General features: G+C 34.8%; 1 long non-coding RNA gene across 1 annotated transcript; it reads right to left on the bottom strand.

The window, feature by feature from the left end:
• Window positions 1-4,456: 4,456 nt before the first annotated feature.
• Window positions 4,457-24,201, bottom strand: LOC118764818. The gene is made up of 3 exons (XR_005000629.1): window positions 23,880-24,201; window positions 12,056-12,059; window positions 4,457-4,494 (listed from the first exon to the last, which is right to left on the bottom strand). It is a non-coding gene; the product is annotated as an uncharacterized LOC118764818 (long non-coding RNA).
• Between the last annotated feature and the right edge of the window lie 531 nt (window positions 24,202-24,732).

Raw genomic sequence — 24,732 nt, 5'->3', positions numbered from 1 at the left:
TTTATTCAGAAAAGAAAATAATACATTTTATGGTTAGCGTAGTATTTTGCTACTTTTGGTATTTTTTATATCAGTTTTATAAACTAGCCTAACAGTTATTTTGTGGTTCCTCAATTAGTATTTTATGAGTTTTTGTAATTTTCACTTCTATTTATCTTCTCAAAACAATAAATTTCTGTGCTGAAAATCAAAAATGGTTTTTAAAAAACTCCGTCTACATTTCACTATTAATTTCCCATGCAGCTCATCTACTAGGGTGATTCAATTGTATGGCCAACCATTATCAGTGATATTTTATTTCCGTGATGAGTCATCATCATCATCATCATCATCGTTTAGCGTCCGTTTTCCATGCTAGCATGGGTTAAGATTTTTAAAAGTAGTTTTTTTTAAATATCGCAAAATAATCAGTTCAAAGGTAGGATCTGCATGCAAAATACCCGAGACTTCAGGGATAAAATTAAATATAAAGCAAGCTGGAGTACAAGGAAATAAATTTTACACTGTAAGAAAAAATTAGAAGAGAGCTCATCATTTAAAACAATACCTGCTCATGATAAAGTAGAGATGAGAAATAAGTCAAATCAATATATTTATATAAAGGTGGTGAGCTGGCAGAATCTTTAGCATGCTGGGCGAAATGCTGCTATGCATTTCATCCATCTTTACATTCTGAGTTCAAATTCAGCCAAGGTTGACTTTATCTTTCTTCCATATAGGATCGATAAAATAAGTATCAGTTAAGTACTGGGGGTCGATGTAATTGACTAGCCCTCTCCCCCAAAATTTCATGCCTTGTGTCTATAGTAGAAAGGAATGTATGTGTGTGTGTGTATATATATATGTAAAAGCTTAGAAATCCATAAATTTATTAACTGAAGCATTTCACTGTTGTGTTCTTTATAGACATTATACACAATATATGAGTTTAGCTTAGTCTGTATTACATTTAGAATTTGCTTAACCCAATAAAATCCAATCCTCTTCTATAGCATGTCTCATTTCTCTGATTTCACAATACATTTAAACATTGTCGTGTTAAGAATAGCAGTGAATCCATTGGTCTTGTAGTAGCATATATGATAGACTCCCCAAATGTTTCAAATTAATCAAAGAAAAGGCTAATTTCAGTTCTACATTGATTTTTTTGTTTTTTGTTTTTTTTTCTCACCAATTAATTGAATTATGACTTTAAACATTATTTTTTTGCAATTACATGAAACAACTTCATCATCATCATCATCATTAGTAACTCAATGAAGAGAAAGTTCTTTACCAAAGCAGAGTTTTATTTCTCACTTTAATGCAATCACTTGGTCCTTTGGTATTTTTAGTAAAGTGAACTTTGTTGTCAACATTTGCACCAGACATTCAGTTCAATCCCTTCCTACTTTCTTTCTTTTTTTTTTTCTTTTTGTTCTTCATATATGTTCAAGCTGAGCAACAGTTGTTTTAATCTCACTTTCTGAGATGGTTGCAAAGGCCATGAGCACTGCTGCATGTCTTTCTGTGTGTATGTATGTGTGTGTGTGTGTGTGTGTGTATGCATATGTATATATATGTATATATGCATACTAATACAAGAATGTTGTTGACAGGCCCAAACTTCGAGGTTAGTCAACAACATTCTTGTGTAAGAATAATAAATTTGTACTCTATAAAAATATGGACCAACCTATTAGATCACCATAAAATTGCTTTTATTATAACTGAACATAAAAACAAAAATGAACACATGTATATATATATATATATATATATATATATGTACACTTATACATACACACATATATATAAAGAAAACCCAGTTACTTGTAGAGCTCTGTCTTATACCACTGCCATTTTCACCACCTTCATTGCTACTGCTATTAATACTGTTGCTATATCTCTGATAAGGTCACATATTTATTTTTTGTGAGAAACCTAGATTGTTCGTGTCATACTAAATTTGCACATTTTTCTCACTGTCCTAATTCTTCTTCATTTGGGATCATTTTAAATTTTGAATGACAGGAAAAGAACATTACCATTGTTTCATCAATGATATTTCAAGAATTTCAATTTGAAATATATTTTTTTTATTTAAATAAACCATTATATTTGTCAAACAACAAGGCTTTAGCTTGCTACTTAAAGTGGATGTTTTTCTTTCTTTCTCCACCCGCTCCCTCTCTCTTTCTCGTTTTCCTTCTAGTCAAATAAATTACCCACCATTCTAAACAGTCATAGCAGTCATTGACCAATAGGTCAATTAAATTGACTCAAATACAACACAAATATTGTCTTTCATGTATCACTGAATTGTTTTAATTCAAACATGTTCCTTTCATGACAACAATCCAACTATTATCACTCATCACATTCTGTTGGAATCAAAACTGTCTTTTTACTATCTTCTCTATCACAAACGTTTCATGCCGAATGACAGTTTTTACACCTTCCATTCTAAACAACATGACCTGTGTGTTTTATATATTATATTTATTTTGCAAGAATATGCCATTTGTAAATTGATATGATGAATTTTTTTATATCATAAATTTTTTTTTATGTCAGATTAATTATCACTTGTAATATTATATAACATTAAGTATATATATATTTTACTTCTTGATGTTTTTTTTACAATAACTTAATACTTGTTTGTCTTTAATTTGTTCACTCCATTAACACCCCCACCTCTCTCTATCTCTCTCTCCTTCCCTCTCCATTTGTGGTAAAATTCTTTTTTTTTTTTTGTAAAGAAATTATATCATTAAATTTAATTAATTATAACCTCTTGTTTTGATATCATTACTCTAGTCAGAATCAAATGATCGTACATATATGTACTGTTGGGATAATGTGGTTTGTTTTGTTAATCCAATATTTTTATTTGATGAAAAGGAGAAAAACAGCTTCTAGTTCAGTGTCATGGTAAAAATATGTTTCTCAAAACAATGTAAATGAACTGAAGGTAAATTTTGTCTTCTAGGTAATTTACCAGGTTTTGGTTTTCTATTATGTGCTCTTAGAACATAGGCTTTTACTGTGAAAAAACAACATTTAATTTTATCATAAAAATAAAATGAAAATCTATATTTCAAAATATAACTAAAGTATTCTGAATCACTTCAATGATGCTTTAAGTTTTCTTTTTCTTTTACTTGTTTCAGTCATTGGACTGCAGCCATCCTGGGGTTCTACTTTAATGGTTTTAGTCAAACAAATTGCACCCCCGCTACTAATTATTTTTAAAAAAATCAATACTTATTCTATCAGTTCCTTTTGATGAACTGCTACGTTATATGGATATAAATAAATCAACACCAGTTGTCAAGCGGTGGTGGGGGACAAACACAGATACACACATGCATACATCATCATCATTTAACATCCATTTTCCATGCTGGCATGGGTTGAACAATTTGACTGAGGAACAGAAAGTCAGGAGGCTGCACCAGGCTCCAGTCTGATCTGGCAAGGTTTCTACAGCTACATGCCCTTCCTAATGCCAACCACACTGAGAGTGTAGTGGGTGCATTTTATGTGCAACCAGTCAGGCAGCACTGGCATCAGCCATGCTCAAATTGTGCTTTTTATGTGCCACCGACATGGGAGCCTTTTAGGTTGCACTGGCATCAACCACACTCGAATGGTGCTTTTTACATACCACTGGCATCAGCCATGGCTATGATGTCACTTAACTGAACAGGTTTTCTCAAGCACAGCTTGTTGCCCGACGATTGAAGGGTACTTTAATACGGACCACGTTATGCGACCCTGGCATTGGCCACGGCTACAATCTCACTTGGCTTGCCGGGTCTTCTCAAGCACAGCATATCTCCAAAGGTCTCAGTCGCTTGTCATTGCCTCTATGAGGCCCAACGTTTGTAGGTCATGCTTCACCACCAGGTGAAGGCCATGCCTTCCTGGGTCTACCTCTTCCACAGGTTCCCTCCACTGTTAGGGTGTGACACTTCTTCACACAGCTGTCCTCATCCATATGCAACACATGACCATACCAGTGCAGTCATCTCTTGCACACCACATCCGATGCTTCTTATGTCCAACTTTTCTCTCAGGTTGCTTACACTCTGTCATGTATGCACACCAACATTATACATCCAACAGAACATACTAGTATCATTCCTTGCAAGCTTACGCATGTCCTCAGCAGTCACAGCCCATGTTTTATTGCCGGGTAGCATGACTGTTCACACACAAGCATCATACGGTCTACCTTTCACTCTGAATGAAAGGCCCTTTTTTACCAGCAGAGGTAGGAGCTCTCTCAAATTTGTCAGGCTTTTCTTATTCTAGCAGCTATGCTCTCAGACTTGGTCACCTAGATAACGGAAGCTATTAACTACTTCATTTTTCCCCCTGACATGTGATGGAATCTGCTTTCTGAACATTTTCAGTGTTTATTGCCCATGTGCATCTTCCACACACAAAAACTATCTTCCCAGTTAACCTTCCTTTGATATTGTTGCACCTCTTATGTGTCCATAACTTACACCGTGTACATCTTATAAAGTTTCTACCTATGCCTAGCTTAAAACCCACCTGACAGGGTGGCTTTTAAGCTAGCTCCTGTGTAGGGCTTTTCACTGGGCCTTGGACCCAACAAGGACACTTCATGCATTGAGTACATATTAAATTTTATTAAACATGAACAATATCTTTCAAGCAATGAACAATTTTCATCAAAACAATATAATTTGTCGACTTGGAACTTATTGCAGAGCTGTATGATAAACAACATTTTTTTGTCTTCCCATTCAGGGTCAGTACAAAAAGCTTGTTTTTATTTCCTATCCTTGAACAACCAACATAATAATGCTGGCCAGAGGCAACAATAAACTTACCTTTTAAAAAGTTCAATGCTAATTCTTCTGCTGCCACTTAATTTAAAGACCGTTTGATGTATGTAGGGCCTTACTTTTTGTACAAACAGTTATTTGTAGTAGCTGGTATGTATCTAAACTCCTGTTCATAGTTTGAAGGAAAAATACACCACTGTTGCTAAACACTATTTTAAAGTGCAATTTTTATGGTTTGGAATTGTTCTAAACATATTTGACCATAAAGATGTTTGAAATTTAGTATTTTTTAAGGTAATAATAAAATTAGTCAAATCTATTTTCATGCAGTTGCAGTGTGCTAAGTTTTCATAGCTCTGATGGCCAATGGCATGAAAATAGGTTCGACAAATTTTAATAATACCTGAAAAAAAGTTTCCAACATTTTTATGGTAGATAGTTATGAGAGGTAATATTGTACGAAAGAGTGAGTTCTACATATTTCTGTTCCAAACGTTATAACGCCTGTGTTATGGTTAGATTACTTGATACAGTTATAATATTTAGAGAAATATTTTTTATCAAAATGTTAGGATTAAGAAAAAACTTACACATGATGAAAGTGAAAGTAACTATTAGAGAAAAAAGTGAAACAAGGAAACAGGAACATTAAATACTCATTGTAAAATATGCAGTGGAATTTGGCAGATTGATGGATTCCATATCTAAAGTTTGACAGATCACAAGAACAGTTGGTATTAGAAATAAGAATACCTATAAAACAAATGCTTTATGCAATTGCTTGACATACTACAGATAATAGCGAAATTATTGTAGTGCACCTGAGCACTGTATACAATAAGTTCGTTATTATTTTATATAAGTCTATCAAATGTTAAAGAAGAATGCATTGGAGAATGAAGTATGTTGTACATTGAAGACGTCTGGAATGTCTTTAATAATGGTGCTGTTCAATCATAGTTGAATAATAATTTTATTAACTACTAGCAGTATCGCCCGGCGTTGCTCGGGTTTGTTTCGACCCTTTAGAATCGAAATTTTTGAAAAGTAAAAATTTTGCATTATGTAGCTTGTTATTCTCTTTAAGTGAACATTTTTCTGGTTGAAATAGACCAAAAAATGGCGACACAGCAGTAAAAAAATCGTAAAAAATAGGGATTTTCATAGAAAAAAAAGCACCTTTTTGATGTAAATAATTTTTGGTGTTAACATGGTCCAATTTGAATTTTTCTTCTACGGAAGGAAGAGCAAGCCTTCTATCATACTCTCAATTTTGATCAACTTACGCCGCAGGGTCTCAGAAGAGATAGTGTTAGTTGAAGGCTACCAAACCTGCCATACACAGACAACTTCAGCTTTATATATATAGATTCTGATGCTTATGGGAAAATATTTCAAAGATAGTGAAGATGGCTATCGTGGATGTATAATGCACTAGAGTAAGAAAAGCTCAAATAAGTTTGATGAACTGATTGCAAGTAAGAGGTTTCTCACTTTGAACGAAAGTCATTCTGTATGTAAAGTATTTAAGAAACTTTATGCTGCATGGACACTGAAAACCGAAGATCAGGAGAGTCTATTGTAAATGTTGCAAACATGTTCCATTGATACAGTAATGATAACATTGATTTCAAATTCAGGCACGAGGCCAGCAATGCCGGGAATGCGTGTAAGTCGATTACAGTTGATCTAGGTGGAATTTGAACTCAGAACGTAAAGACGGACGAAATGCCACTATGCATTTTGCCTGGTGGGCCAACGATTCTGCCAGCTCGCCACCTTAAGTACTGATAATAAACAAGCGTGCGTAAAATTCATGGGAGACAACTGTGTTAATAAGGTCTCTTGAAAAATGTTTATATTTCCAAGTGTAAGCTTGGATTGCTTCCCTTTATATTTACCTCCCTCGTGTTAATTACCCTATTTGCTATATACGAAAGAGTAGTATAACAGTATGAGGAAAAGATTTACTTAACAACCACGCAGTCCTGGATTCGGTCCTGCTGCTTACCATTTTTGGCATATGACATTATTCTAGAGTGTTAGGTTGGATTATCTTCTGTGAATGAAATTGGATAGATGGAAACTGTACTGAAGCCTAGATGGATTGTACCTGTAATTCCAAAGGTACAGCCTTATCACACAGTCATGTTGATTCTGTATGACAATTACATTAAGGATACACGTGTTTGCCGAATGTTCAACCACTAACACTTTATTTCAGAAGTAGGTAATTCATTTGATCAAACGTTTGAATCCTCATTGCTGAACAATGAAAAATCCACTAATACCAACACTCTTGTAATGGTTTTACTCATTTGACTATGGCCATGCTGGGGCACTGCATTCAAAGGTTTTAGTTAATTATACCAAACCCAGTACCTGTTTTATTCAAGGTCTATTTATCAACTGGCCAAGTTTACCATTTGACATAAAAGGACACAACTTGATGTGCTGTTTTACACCAGTTTGCACAAACATTCACACACATACACACACACATAGATGTATATGTATGGGGCTTAGCTATAATTTCTATCTGCCAAATTTTATTCAGAATTCTTTTAACAGCCTAACTAGTTCTGCACCAAAGCATTCACCTCAGAATTATTAATGTTCATATATTTTGCTTACTTTCTAACAAAGAAGGAGTCATTCATTCATTCATACACACACACACACACACACACACACACACACATACATACATATATATACTCACAAACACACACACAGTGGGCTTCAACACAATTTCCATCTACCAAATTCAGTCACAGGACTATAGTAGAAGACACTTGTCTTAAGTGCCACACTCTGGGATTGAACCTGAGACCACATGGTTGCAAAACAGATTTCTTAAAATTCACAGCCATGCCTGTGCTTATGATTTACTCTAAACCTTAAAATTTAAGCTGAATTTGTCAGTAGAGGCAGGAATGGCTGTGTAGCAAGTAGCTTGCTTACCAACCACATGGTTCTGGGTTCAGTCCCACTGCATGGCACCTTATGCAAGTGTCTTCTACTATAGCCTCAGGCTGACCAAAGCCTTGTGAGTGGATTTGGTAGATGGAAATCCTGGATATTGATATTTTGAAATGGCAGGACCAGCCAGAACAGAACAGGTTTCTTGTAGTAGAAGAGCTAAATGGCTACTTACAATATAAAAGAGAAAATGGTAGTAACCAGTGTGGAGCTAGAAAAAGAGGGAAAACAGTAATAAGGAGGTATCAGGGTGGAAACTCATTGTATGAGGTAGGTGTAGATTGCAAGAGAATATGGTTGAATGGAATCTTTCAAATTCATTAACTGACTCTCTTTTACTCTTTTATTTGTTTCAGTTATTTGACTGCAGCCATGCTGGGGCATCACCTTTAGTCAAACAAATCGACACTAGGACTTATTCTTTGTAAGCCTGGTACTTATTCTATTGGTCTCTTTTGCCAAACTGCTAAATTATGGGGATGTAGACATACCAACATCAGTTGTCATGTGATGGTAGGAGGGACAAACACACACACATACATGCACACACACTCCTAGACTCCTTCAACCACTGTCTGTCTCTGATCAATTGTGGACATATAGACACGAGGTGATGTGTGAGATTATCTCACCATCTTGTCTTTGGTTGGTTTCTTGATCTTATCCATTGTCTTAGTGTCTATTCTGTCACCCTGAATATCCATTTGTTATCCTTCAGTTGCACCATGAGGTCAGCCCATCTAAATAAAGTGGAATAGTTTCTCACAAACACAAAGATAATTCTACAAAATTGTGGTAAAACCATAATGGTTTGAGGATTATTGAAGAAACTCTGGAGAAGACTCCATAATGAATAATGAAAGCTAAGCCACTGCAGGAAATATGGAAAAGGAAAAATTGAGAATATATTACAAAAGAACTAGGTAAAAAAAAATCTATCAACCAAATAGCCTATAATGTATATGGAAATAATCTCAAGAACACCTGAAATTCTAACTGGAAATATGTTATAAACTCAAGACAAAGCATACCAACAGATGAACTAACAAGATATGGAAAACAATCAGCAACCAACAATACCAAATAAAGTGAGACAAAACAGAGATGAAAAAGAAGCAAACAAAATAAGACACAGCACATATACAAACTCAGAAAACTATAAATAGATAACAGAAATCCTAACTACAGAAGTGGTCATAACACTGTAAACTACCTTTTTAGAGAGAACTAGTGTCAATCAGAAACTAATGAAACACATAGAAAATATTAATCTGGAAATCATATATTTATTGAAAAGAAAATTAAACAAAAATTATTCTAATTTGTCCTTACATAAATCTCAAATATAACTGAAATAAAAGCAGACTTTAGCTATTGCCTCTGTCTGAGAAAATTTTCAACAAGAATGAAGACAGCAATTTCATTGTGAGGAATAAATTTAATTTCACCCTACGTAGAAAAGATAAACATTTAGATATATATATATATCAATATGATATCAAAGTTCCTATGATACCAAAGTTCCTATTAACATTCATAAATACAAACAAAATCTTTGATAAAAAGAAAAGGAAGCTCTCCAGGTGATGAAAAACCACAATTTTTTGAAGAATCTGATAAGAGCGAGGAATCAGAAGATCTCCATAAACCAACTCTAAACTAACTTAAATCACAAATCAATCAAACCCCAAGTCCTTCATGAACTACAAAACTGAAAACCTTATATACCTTATATATTGCTTAACCTGCCTCAGTTGTAAGAAATATTACTTTGGTCAGATTGGAAATTCCCAATGTAAAAGAGTGAGGATACATAAACAGTAAATTTATCATATAAAACTAAGAAAAATCCCTCTAAGCAAATGTTAACAAATCTGAGAGAACAAAAAATTCAAAATTTTCCTGTTTTTAAACAGTGCCTAAGAGATAATCCAATAATTCATTTGGAAATGAAGAGATACTTTATGAAAAATTTTCTCCGGAAGTAAGTAACTCTGCAAAAAGCCACAATAATGAATAAAAGAAAAAAATTACTATTTTGAAAAATCTCAATAGGATGAGATGAAAGGGCTCAACTTACACATATCTCCCTTATTTTCTGCTTTTTATCGTTTCATTCTTTATAGAAATTTGAGAAAACAAGGTTTCATTTTCATTGTTTTCTCTCATTTTGTTTTACTACTCTTTTTTTAATTCTCTATATGACCAAGTACATTTTGTTTCTATGTGTACATTATGAATGTGCATTCTTTATGCATGTATGTATGTGCAAAATGCAAGTGGATCATGCAAGATGTGCTTTTATACAAGTAAATCTATAGAAAATGAACTTGAAATGAGCATTCCTGTAAGTGAGTCTGCAGAAATGAGAGGAGACCAATAAGATTAGTATTTTACGAAAATATGTACAGGTTTTGCTTTTATACTACCTTTTACTCTAAATGTGATGAGTGGAGATAAAGATAAAAAGGCAGATCTAAAAAGCTCAAGTTTTCAAGTGTACTGCACCTGAATTCATGTCCATATGTATGTGTAAATCTGTCCAAGAGAAACAGAAAATATGTGGAAAAACTTGTTACTGGATGGAAGATTAAAAATTTCATGCTAAAAGTTGAAATGACTAATTATAAATAAAAGCCAAAAAATAAAGAGAAAAATGGTTTCATTGGTAGGAAGAACTAAGTCATCAAGTGTGAGAGATGATGATAGTACAGTGTCATTGTAGAGTTAATCAACATTCCTTATATTAGGTAATTTCTACACTGTAGTTGGCAAGTGTTATTTCTGGCAGAAGCAAAGCAAGAACAGAGGGAAAATTGGCTTAAAACTATTAGAGAAACATGTGAGCTGAGTCAACAGTCAAAAGGAAAATAGCTTTAATTTGACAAGTGACTGAGAACAATGTAGAAAATTGTTAGAGTTTGAAAATGTGTTGGCCAATCATGTATAAAATATATAAACACACTGTTATGTTGCAATTACAATAAAATGTTTGTTTAACTAGAAAAATGCATTTGTTCAAAATTTGGTATCATTACTTACAGGAAATTAAAAGGATTCTCCATAGATGAAACAACAATAATTGGTTATTTATATTTTTTCTTTTTACTTTGCACTTACTAACAACAATGCATCTTTTTTGATCTTGTAGGAAGAATAAACATGATCTAATTCACAACAATTATATAAAATTTACATAATTGCATGTGTGAGAATATACATAGCTACTTTTGTATTGTACAAAGCCAATTCTTTGATGTGAGCTGAAAATGTTTGTGTCTGAAGAATCATTTATGTTATGGAGTCAGATGTGTAGAAGCATATAAATGACTATCAGTAAAAAGAAAAATTATACCTGCAACATAATTTCCAATTATCAGTTTGGAATTTTTTTTTCTTCTTTTAAATTTCATGTAGGCATTCATAAATACAGATCAGTCTCTTAATATTTTTGATCAGGAATATATCAATCAAGGAATTACTCTACTGTAATTCAGGAAATGGGATAATGAAGATTTGATATTCATGCTTATTTTCCATAATCTTTTATTTTTTACATTTTACTTGTTTCAGCCATTAGGCTGCAGTCATGCTGAGGCTCTCTCTTGAAGGGTTTAATTGAACAAATGGATCCCAGTACTTTTTAAAGTCTGGTATTTATTCTATCAGTTTTTCTTTTTGTTTTTTTTTTCTGCTAAACCAATAAGTTAGAGACATAAACAAACCAACACTGGTTGTGAAACACACACACACACACACCACACACACACACACACACACACACACACACACACACACACAAAGACACACAGATATATCTATATATATATTCAGGCTTCTTTCAGTTTCCATCTACCAAATCAACTCACAAGGATTTGGTTGACCTGGCTTTATAATAGAAGATGCTTGCCAAAGATACCATGCAATGGGACTGAACCTGGAATCATGTGGTTGGAAAGCAAGCTTTTTATTTCACAGCCATACCTGTGCCTGATAGGAGAAAATGTTTAGAACCAAGAATTAAAAGTGAGTCACTCACACTAACTTACTGCCAGCATATCATTTTATATGTCCTTTGCCTTTAGTGTTACAAGTAGTCACTATTTTATTGAGTCAGAAACTATGATATATGAGATCCTTGTTTCATGCTGTTTGGGTCTTCCCTGTAGTGGTTTTAGTAAAATGTGCATTATGTGACTTTTACAAATATGTTATTACCCTCTGGAAATAATTTGAACTTATATTTAGCTGGCTTTCTTGTTTTGCACCAGTCTAGCTCTGACCAAGCAGATCTATCATCAAAAGCATTTTAGCTACAACTACCTTGTCTTTATTTTAGGGGGCAGAATCATTAGCACACCAGGTGAGATGCGTAGCCGTATTTCGACTGCCATTACGTTCTGAGTTCAAATTCCGCGAGGCCGACTTTGCATTTCATCCTTTCGGGGTCGACAAATAAAGTACCAGTTACGCACTGGGGTCAATGTAATTGACTTAATCCCTTTGTCTGTCTTTGTCCCCGCTATGTTTAGCCCCTTGTGGGCAATAAAGAAATATATTTTAGGGATATCCAATGTACCAAATTATATAATGTATCTTTTACTGCTCTAAACCAGCAACGTGATGATCTGAAGGCGATCTGGCTGCTATTTTTAACAGTTTAAGTGATCATAAAGAAGCCTTCTCACTGTCTTGGAAGTTTGTATTTAGTTGTAGGCAATGAAAAATAACAACAGCTCATGTTACTTCAACGTTCATTAAATACATAAAAGGAACAGTTAACTGGACATAAAGGGTGTGCTGTATGTGAGTAACAGATAAAGACTAAACTTCAAAGACTGTTACATTGTGGGGTAAATAAAAACTTAGTCATTTGAGACACACAGGTACCAAATATTTCAAAGTACTAATTTAATAATGCAAAGGTTCTCCCCTCCAAATTCACCTCAAATATTATTCTGACATGTAACGTAAGATGTTTTCTGTCTTTTTAATTATCCAAGTTGAAAACAAACAGCCACTGTTCTTCTTCTATGATGTGGTTAACATTGTACAGGACATTAAATAAATGGTTGACAATAAATTAGGTGTGTGTAAATTCATCAGTGAAAGCATTTTTGTAATATTTGAGTATGTATGTATTTGTTTAGACAGACTGACAAACAGATCTGTTTGTCTGTCTGTCTAAACAAATACATACATACATACATACATACACACATACACACACACACACACACCACACACATACACACACACATACATACATACATACATACTTACATACATACATACATACAAGAGAAAATGGGATTAAAACATCCAGGCAGATATCTAGTAAACACTCGGTATAAAAGAATAAGGTTAAATTTCCAACTAGTAGATGTAGTAAATGTAAATGTATGTAAAATACAAATCCCAAGTAAATCCTCATATTTCACAGGTAAATCTAACAATCCTTATGCAGAATTTTAAGAAATTCAGAGTATGAAGAAAATCATATCTTTATTTTAGATCACACCATAAAAATCTAACAATTGTTTCAATTGCATTAACATTGTATTTTTTTATTGTATTTATATTTGTGTAACATTGTCTGTTTTTTCCGTCCTTGTTTTTGTATACATTCACTGCTTTCTTCCAAAGAATCTAATGCTCTTAGTTTAGTTTTTCCTTGGGGCTGGCCAGATTGGAGCAATCTCAAGAATAATCAGCCGAAATTGCGAGGATAATCTGGTGCTTGACTAAGGAAAGAAAACTTCAAATGATTGTCCTTGTTTTCATCATATTGTCTATCTGGATGTTTTGTTGTCCCTTTTTGTATCACCTAGCTGTCCAGATGTTTTGCGTTCTTGTCCCATTTTGTATTTTATATATATATATATATATATATAAAGATATATATATCTTCATATGTACACACACACACACACACACACACACACATATATATATATATATATATATATATACTAAGCAATAAGGGTTTAGCAACGAATTGCCTTACCACATACCGAATTTAGAAATAGCAGTCAAAGGGTTATAGCTATTTCTTCTACTAAAAAGGGAGATCTCAGTAAAAACAGCAATTGCTGTTTTTACTGAGATCTCCCTTTTTAGTAGAAGAAATAGCTATACCCTTTGACTGCTATTTCTAAATTCGGTATGTGGTAAGGCAATTCGTTGCTAAACCTTATTGCTTAGTATTACTTAAATTTTCCTCGAATGAGGCTTTTACATGCCGAAGACTACTTGGTGTAATTGATAATTATTCCAAATTAATTAATTTCACCCTTCATTATTACGGATATATATATATATATATATACTAGCAGTATCGCCCGGCGTTGCTCGGGTTTGTAAGGGAAATAACTATATAAGCATTTTTAAAGATGTGAAGTATAATAGCCATCTCAATATGGCTAACCACAAAGGGGGGGTGTTACTGTAGCTTTTTACGTTCTGAGATTTAATAATAAATTTTTAGAGAGTTACTTCCCTTATATATGCCAAAAATGTATTAAAAATGGGAAAAATTGATGGTAATTTTTTTTTTAAATCGTAGACTCATTGTAGATGCGCGCTAATACCCAGAAGGGCTCAATATGAATCATGACTATAAGATGCCCGGTTTTGGTTAAACTGCACTGCAAAATGTGGGAGTAGTTAGGAATCTAAATCGTAGGAGACAGACAGCACACAACCTCTCTTTAATATATAAAGATATATACATAATATTATTAAAATTTAATAATAATATGCACGAAAATTTATGTCAACACAACATTATCAAGGTAATCCAAATTGGTAAAATTCTGAAAAAATTTTAGCTGTTAAAAAACATTAGCAAAAAGAAATGCCAAACCAAATTTAACTTTAGACATTCATTCAATCAAGAGCGACGTCATTGAATAACTAATTAAGTTTATAAAAATCAAATATAAAAAATACCATACTAATGTAGAAAATTAGTATATTTATCAACTAAAATTGATGACAACACTGGATATCTAAAGAACAAAAACTGCAGACAAGAATTCTACATTATGCTTAATGGATAAATAAAGAATAAAAACTACAGATAATAATTCTACCTTTTGCTTAATAGAAACTTATATATTTTATGTTGCAATAATTAATTACCTATTTATTTAATATTATAAACTTTTCTGCCCCACCTCCTCCTGCCCCTCCTCCTCCTGCCTATCCTCCTTGAAGAGGTACAAATCAACTCCAATACATTTTTTTTTCAAAAAAAGAGTACTTATTCTATCAGTCTCATTTCTTCAACCTCTAAGATTTAGTGACATATACACATACATGTGTGTGTATGTGTGTGTGTTTGTGTGTGATGCGTGTATGTGTTTCTATGGACCCTTGTTTTGATATCATGATGGTTATTAACAAGGATCACTGTCACACAAGTGATTTTGCTAATTTCCAGTCTTCTAGGGAAAATATGTCTGGCCATGAGGAAATGTTCATAGCTAATAGCAAGGACTTTGATGCTTTACTACAGTTTCCATGCTAAAACAGACGGTTGAGCTTGGTGCAGTCCCTTGGCTTGCTTGCTCCTGCCAAACCATCCAACTCATGCCAGCAGGGAAGGCAAATGTTAAATGATGACAGTGATGGTAGCAGCAGCAAAGGAGAGGCAGGAGGAAGGAGCAGGGACAGGAGGAGGTGGGGCAGGAGGTGGAGGAATGCAGTTTTTTATCAGCAGCAAATAGAAAAAAATGCCGATTTTCTTAATAATGACTTTATATATATATACGAAGGGCTTCTTTCAGTTTCCATCTACCAAATCCACTCACAAAGCTTTGGTCAGCCCCAGGCTATTGTTGAAGCACTTGCCTAAGGTGCTACGCAATGGGATTGAACCTAGAACCATGTGGTTGGTAAGCAAGCTACTTACCACACAGCTATTCCTGCACCTGTGTATGTATATAATTTAAATATTGTCTAGCTTTTTTTTGGAAAAAAACAACTTTTCCACTTCCTCTCTCTCTCTGAATTGTTCATACTCATCGAGTTTCTTGAGGACGTTACCCAAATCACTGATCGCGGATCCTGGGTGGATGTTGTTTACCTGGACTTTGCTAAGGCCTTTAACTCTGTGCCACACAAAAGACTTATGGTGCAGCTTTCTGCGTTGGGTGTAAGAGACGAACTCTATAACTGGTTAAAGTCCTTTATTTTCGGCCGAAAAGAGGTTGTCACAGTTCTAGGACAGCACTCTTCGCCCTATGAGATGACATCTGGTGTGCCGCAGGGATCTGTTCTTGGCCCCCTTTTATTTGTTGCATATGTTAATGACATAGATGCCAACTTAAAGAATTCCACAGTGCTGAAATATGCAGATGACATCAAGCTGTACCTCGAAATAAAGAGGTCAAATCCTATACACTATGGATCTCTATTGCAAGCAGACCTGGACACAATGCAACAGTGAATCATGGACTGGCAACTCAAGCTGGCTGTGGACAAATGTACCACCATGCATTTTGGGAGGAGAAACCCAGCGTCCACCTACTCCCTCCACAACACTAGTCTCAAAAAGTCTTCAAGTGAACGTGACCTGGGTGTTATTGTCAACAGTGATTTGCGTTGGACAAAACACATCGCTAAAATTGTCAAGAAGGCTGAGGGTGTCTTGGCATCACTCACCAAATCCTTTGTGAGCCGCTCTCCGGCTATCTATCTGTGGCTTTATATAGCTATGGTAAGACCTCACCAGGAATTTGCATCACCGGTCTGGAACCCCTATCTTGCCCAGGACATCAATCGTCTGGAAGCTGTTCAGCGACGTGCAACCAAAAGAATACCCTCCATCAGGCATTTGCCATATCCTGAACGCCTTACTTCCCTGGGCATGGACACATTGAAACTCCAACGTCTGGCAGCTGACTTGGCAGACACCCATAAAATTATCAACCATCGCACAAACAATAACTCTGAGCACCTCTTCAAACTCCACCCATCTAACACCCGTGGACATATTTACAAAGTAAGAAAACAGCACAGCTCCCATGACTTCAGGAAACATTTTTTCACACTGAGAGTTGCTGAAGCGTGGAACAAACTGCCGACATCGGTTGTTAGTTGTCGGAGCACTGCATCCTTCAAGACTGCCATGCTTCCTGAGATTCGCCAACACTACACTTGATTTTCTCCCCTCCATACACACACAAGCATGTTCACTTTCCAGACATTTCTACACTACTGCATGTACTTTATATGCACTTTCTGACAAGTTGTGATGCACCTGAGCACTGTATACAATAATTTCATTATATTATATACCTTATGATTTCAGGATATTTCAAGAGGAGCTCTTGAGTTACAGTGAGTGAGTGAGAGCTTACATCCTGTGGATTGGATCATTGACTTATAACACTTGGTAATATCTGTTGGAAATTTGTGCTAATATTATGTCTTTTTTTATACTTTTTGTAATGTGGTTCCACTCCTTTCCTGACCACCATACTTGTTCTAGAAATTGTAAGTGCATTTCATTCAAAAATATCAAGCCTTGCTGTGTAGTAAGAAGTTGAGTCCTACTCTGTGGTAACTTGGGCAAGAGTCTTCCACCATAGCCTCAGACAAGTCAAAACCTTGTGAGTGGATTTGGTTAACAAAAACTGAAAGAAGCCCATCATATGTCATCATCATCATCATCATCATCATTGTCGTCATTTAATATCTGTTTTCTATGCTGGCATGGGCTGGATGATATATATATATATATAAATATATATATACACACACATACACACACGCACGTAAATGTAGAACAATGAAATGAGTGCTCAACACCACATCGGTGGATATATAATTTCTTTATTTGTGAATTAAGGCTACCATTGCTTTCATGTTAAGAAGAAAATATTTTCCTACTCTTCTTAACATGAAACCAATGGTAGCCTTAATTTACAAATAAAGAATATATATATATAATATATATATATATATATATATATATACACATACATATATATTATCATCATCATTTAACGTCTGTTGTCCATGCTGCCATGGGATGGAAGTTTGACCAGGGCTGGTAAGCTGAGAGGTGGCACAAATAAAAGATAAAGATATCAGATCTTTGTTAGTCTAGCAAAAGGACTGTCAATTTCATTTCATTTAGGGTGAAGGTTTGTTCCTCTTCGCAGGAAATGTACTCCCTTTCATAGGCAATGCATTCTTCCTCAACATTGATCTCTTCTTCACGGGAAGTGAATTCCATGTACTATTTTATTGCCTTGTTTCTTTGCTTTGGTTTTTTTCCTATCTTTTCAGTTTCCATCTAATCCCCAACCTAAAAATTGGATGGGGTCGTACTTCTATTAAGGGATACCTGTTGTTACTGTTGCAATGAGTGACACACATTGACTCTGCTGCTGATTATAACTGGGAGACAGGGTTTTTGTTTGTGCTGTGTTTGTTCACTATTACCACTTGATAACCAGTGTTGGTCTGTTTACATTGCCTAACTTAGTGGTTTGGCAAAAGTAACCAATGGAATAAGTACTAAATTTTAAAATAAGCACTGGGATTGATCTTTGAGCTAAACCCTTCAAGGCAGTACCCCAATGTGGCTGCAGTCCAATGACTGAAACAAGTAAAAGAAAAAGATTAAAAATGCTGCTATTGTGAGAAAATTTTGTCATTAAGTAGGCATAGGAGTGGCTGTGTGGTAAGTAGCTTGCTTATGAACCACATGGTTCCAGGTTCAGTCCCACTGCATGGCACCTTGGGCAAGTGTCTTCTACTATAGCCTCAGGCCGACCAAAGCTTTGTGAGTGGATTTGGTAGATAGAAACTGAAAGAAACCCGTCTCGGAGTAGTTGGCATTAGGAAGGGCATCCAGCTGTAGAAACTCTGCCAGATCAAGATTGGAGCCTGGTGCAGCCATCTAGTTCGCCAGCCCTCAGGCAAAGTCGTCCAGTCCATGCTAGCATGGAAAGCGGATGTTAAACGATGATGATGATGATGATGATATATATATATATATATATGTATGTATGTATGTATGTGTGTGTATATGTTTGTATGCCTGTGTTTGTCCCCCCCCCCCAACATCACTTGACAACCGATGCTGATGTGTTTACATCCCCGTAACTTAGTGGTTCGGCAAAAGAGACTGATAGAATAAGTACTAGGCTTACAAAGAATAAGTCCTGGGATCGATTTGCTCGACTAAAGGCGGTGCTCCAGCATGGCCACAGTCAAATGACTGAAACAAGTAAAAGAGTAAATGACAATCACTAAAATATTTTTCTTCTCATTTTTAGTCACACCATTAGAATGAATTCACTGCTTCCTGTAAAATGACAGAATAATTGAATAAAATAAAATAGTTTTGACATATATATTGTAAACATGTACCAAACAGAGGAAATAATAGATTGGTCAAATAAATCATCCAAATTTATAATATTTTTTAGTGAGCTTTTCAAACTACATTTTGATATAGGAAAGACTCCACATGGCTACTCAACTTGCTAGAAACAGCAGCCAAATCTTCCTGGAATCACACTCACCCATCCTTTCAAAAAAGAACTGCTTGACTATGTAATCCTAGATATACAAAAATACAAAATATATATGCATGGAAGATTTCTGACAATATGCCTATGTATAGCTGACTTGAGGCTAAACAACAACATTTTGTTACTCATCACTAAAAAATAACATAAGTACGAGTACATGTGTGCACGTGTGTACACACACACACATACGCACGCATCTGTGCACACACGTGCTTGTGTGTGTAGAAACCATGCTAAAGCAACCACTAGAGACTTGCGCAGTCTTCTGACTTGTCAGCTCCTATCAAACTGTCCAACCCATGCTAGCATGGAAAACAGACATTGAATGATAATGCTGATGATGTATATATACATAGGAATATATGTACAAATACATATGAGAACACAATTATATGTGTACAAATATATATGAGTACCCAGGTACAAGTATATGCATGCACATGTAAATATATATTTTGAGTGCATATGTATAAAAAATATACTGTCTTATTTTCTCTTCCAACTCAATCATTAATAAAAGTATAAGACTTTTCTTTAGGAAAATGAAAAATCATTCACCAAGTGTGAACTTATAAAAATCATAAGAATGTCCTCAATAAATATTTGGTGCCGGTGGCACATAAAAAACACCATTCAAGCGTGATCGTTACCAGTATCACCTTACTGGCACATGAAAAAACAGTCAAGCGAGGTCAGTGCCAGTGTCACTGGACTGGCTCCTGTGCAAGTAGCATGTAGAAAACACCATTTGAGCATGACCATTGCCAGTACTGCCTGACTGGCTTCCGTGCAGGTGGCATGTAAAAACACCCACTACACTCTCCGAGTGGTTGGCATTAGGAAGGGCATCCAGCTGTAGAAACTCTGCCAGATCAGATTGGAGCCTTGTGCAACCATCTGGTTCGCCAGTCCTCAGTCAAATCGTCCAACCCATGTTAGCATTGAAAGCAGACGGTAAACGATGATGATGATGATGATGATGATGAAATATTTATCAATATGTAGAAATTAAGGCAACGAGATGGCAGAATCATTAGCACATGGGGCAAAATGCTTAGCGGCATTTCATCCATCTTTACATTCTGAATTCAAATTCTGCTGAGATCAACTTACCTGCCATCCCTTTGGCCTCAAATATTAGGATGTGGTTTGAGATAGATTTAGCTGTTATATCAAGTAGGTTAAATAATGCTTAGAGGCTCCATTATTGGCTCGTTTGAGAGATAGTTGGAATATGATGTAGATTAAACAGCGAAAAAATGTGGTAATTATTGTATATTATTATAAAATAGGTAGGGCTACTATAGATTTATAAACAATATAATACACATACACACAAACATACATGCAGTCAAATACATATACACACACATACATACATCCATGCATACAACCACACATACATCCATACATACACACACATACATACATACACATATATACTTGTATGTATGTATGTATGTATGTATGTATGTATGTGTGTATGTGTGTGTGCATGCATGTATGTACATCTGTATGTATGTGTCTGCCTGTCTGTATGTATGTATGTATGTATGAATGTATGTATGTATGTATGTGTGTATGTATGTATGTATGTATGTATGTATGTATGTATGTATGTATGTATAAGATTTAATACTATTGTAGAAAGTGAGGTTGGCACTTGATGGGTGCCTCACAATTCCTTACATAGTTGTAGAAAGGAAAATAGCGGGAACAAGAATCTCCGAACAAATAACAATAATAATTTATTTCACTAAAATAAGCATTTCATCTCTGGACATCGGTAGCCTGGACGCCAGGGGGAAGGGGATGGAAGCATCAGAGTCGGTTTAATCACATTTGTGAATGAATTCTTAAAAAGTAAAAGGTGAAATTTTTAAATGATCCACATCACTAAAAGTTTGTCATAGTCAATATATTTTCTAGGTCACAAATTTTACTTTGTTAGTTCAAGGAGGGAAAGATATAATTATATCTTTTTTATGCTCTACTAGTCTCAGTAGTAGGTTTAACTAAGTAAGAGGTGTTGTACTGAATACTATGCTTACAAAAATTCATAATAAAATTTTCATTCAGTTGAGGAAAGAAAATAAAAATTTACTAATTCTGCACACTTAGAAGAAGGAAAATCTGATTTTGGTAGCAAGCATGGGACAACTATGGGTATGTTCCAGTCTGTTAGACTTCATCAGCATAATATAATTTAAGAAAGCCTGCTTGATGATTTGGCAAAAATATTTAAATATAAAAAATTGTGTTACAGATTATCCTTGGCCAGTGAAAGGCATCATCATCATCATTGTTGAACATCCACTTTCCATGCTGGCATGGGTTTGACGGTTTGACATGGAGCTGGTTAACTGGGAGCTGTCCAAACTGCAGTTGTCTGTTGTGGCATGGTTTCTATGGCTGGATGCCCTTCTTAAAGCCAACTACTCCAAGAGTATAAGGAGTGCTTTTTACATGCCACCAGCACAGGTGTGTTTACACAGCACAGGCACAGGTGCCTTTAAGTAGCTCTGGCACCTGAAAGGGCAAGCCTGTATGTGTGGAAGACAGTGATTTTACTTAGCCTGACATGTCTTTTCAAGTACAACAAATCACCATATCTCCTGGTTTCTTGTCATTTATTGAGGTAGGGGCCAGTATAATTTGTATAAATAAGTTTAGGGATAAGTCATATTGAATGTCATAGGTGAAAAATTCTTAATCATAAACAAAAATCCAGCAGTAGTTGTGAGCGATTCTCAAACAAAAAGGAAGATAACTTAAGAAGTTAAGAATTAACCTCTCAAAATTAATTTATATGCTTTCTATCTCTATCTCAAAATGTGTTGATTTGTGTCAATGTCAGAAATCAATAACGAAATACTTGATATTACGGAGATGTACTTGCATAGCAAGTGACCTGATCTGAGATCGTGTGCTGGAATGAAAACAATTGCAGCATGGAAGGTGTTTATAAGCCATTTAAGAAACACACAAAATCCGTTAGATTCACTTCAACATTAAATTTAATTTGTCAAAATATTTTCGTCGCTTTGAGACCATAACCTGTTCACTGACAAAATTCCGTGCTGTTGAAATAGTTGATAGTTTTATGGCAAACTAATACAAGCAATATTTTAGTTTCACTGTTCTCACATACTTGATTTTAACCAATCAAAAGTTATAGCCAATTACAAACTGAAAGTTTGTTGAACAAACTTTTGGCTATATTAAGCAAGTACACATCAGCAATGGTAAACCATATTATTCCATACTCTCCCTTACTATTAACTGGGTTTAGCCTGGCACAGAATAGAATTGATTATCTTAAAATGGGAGGTGTTCTCAAAAACATTTACACATAATATATATGAATGCATGACTGCATACATATAGATTTATGAACATGTTTGGAACGGTGTAGATTCACATTTTTTTAACTCCATTCACTGTAGCCATCTGGTGCCCCAGCATGGCCACAGCTTTCAAGCTGAAACTAGTAATATATATATATATATATATATATAAAACACAGGATGTGTGTCTGTGTTTGTCATGTCGTTAAAACTTGAGATCCACACAACCAATTTCAATGAAATGTTTTACATAGTCTGTGGATTGTCATGGGCTAAAAAGATTTTCAATTTCTGGCCTAATGCGGTCCCATGGGTAAATAAGCCACATTTTTAAAGCATTTTTGTGGCATTAAGGCCCATAAATTGAAGAGTATCCAGTCGCTTTCTTCCAAATTTGCAACAAGCATTAATCAGGCTCCTTGAATTGCTGTTGACTAAAGGAATTTCCAATGCTGACTATGGAACCCCTAAAAATGCAGATTAATCAGATTTGAGTATACTGCACTGGATTTTATCTTTGTTTTAGGCCATTTTCCAATAATAAAGTATTGACACTACTTATGCATTATAAATAGCGTATGTAGTGCATAATATTTCATAAAAACTTTTTTGTTCAATTTGGCAGGTAAAATAAGAATAAAATTAAAATATTTTTCAGCGCCCTGTTGATGCTTCATGTTACCATCCCACGCACCACCAGACCATGTGCATGTGTGTGCAGATGGGTAAAGGCACAATAAACCCATTCATCCATTCTCCAGAAGTGCCTTGTTGATGTTTCACATTTCCAGTCCTGCACAACACAGCATGGCTCGGCAGCATGTCTGCTTTGTATGTCATCCATGTCTGAACTATACAATGCAAAATGTTCATACAAAAAAACAAGCTGCTCACTGTTGTGATTCACAGCCATTTGAGTTCAACTGCATGACCACTTCCGGAAACTATGCTCGCCACCTGCAATTAGTCCCCCTATGTATTCCCTCCCCTGTTTAACCAGACAAGTAAATACAGGGTGTCCCAGAATTAATGATGATTTGAGTGAAATTGGATGCATTTTTTAAAACTCACTTTTATTTATGTTTATTATGTTTAATATGTTAAAAATGTATAAATTGTGAATTTTGCTTATAATTTTATTTTTATTCTTGATGGACTCTTATTTGTCCACAACTTTTTTTCAATATAGCAACAATCATTTTCTTTATCTCCATCCCCAAGATGGAGCAATCGTTCAGCTGAGCTTAAAGAACACATTCAGTTAGCAGTGCACGCGCTAACTCCTGAAATGCTTCAAAATGTGTTTCACAATGCTAGGGAGAGATTTGAAGTATGCAGGGATACAGACATATTGAAAATTTTCAATAAAAGTTTGACATAAGATTTATAAATCTATTTGTTTTCATAATAAAATTCTGTCAGTTTTTTTAAAATTTGCTCAATTTCATTGAAACAGATAGTTAATTCTGGAACATCCTGTATGGTGCAGCATTGTTAGTGGTTGTGTTGCACGAGTAAATATTAAAATCAAAGATCTTCTTGCCGTAAACATCCTATCTTTTGTTAAGCATATTGTATCAAGGATTACATTATACAAAATGTATCTCTCCTTTATAAGTATGGCTGTGTTGTTGAGAAGCTTGTTTTCCAACCATGTTGCCTTGGGTTCAGTCCCACAGTGTGGCACATTAGACAATTCTCTTTCATTACAGCTCCATGCCAATCAAAGCCTTGTGTATAATATAATTGCTATTACTGTATTGATATATAAAATAATGCATACAACTTGCGTATTGTTGTCATATAATAAACAAACAGAAGTTCATGTATGAAATTTATATTTTTTCTACTTCAATTATTACATGTTTTTTTCTTACAAAAAACACACATACAGGAGGAGTAAATATATATATAATAACACTTTGAATGTGGCTCCCAAGAAAGAGTTAAAGTAATTACCTGATCAATGACAGGTATTACTGCTAGTATTAAATAAAGTAAGATAACAAGGCCAAAGCAATTTGATATTCATAGAATATTTATAAA

Source organism: Octopus sinensis, linkage group LG1 (assembly GCF_006345805.1).
Source record: "Octopus sinensis linkage group LG1, ASM634580v1, whole genome shotgun sequence".
Classification (NCBI taxonomy): Eukaryota; Metazoa; Mollusca; class Cephalopoda; order Octopoda; family Octopodidae; genus Octopus; species Octopus sinensis.
This window is presented reverse-complemented; position numbering and strand designations above follow the sequence as displayed.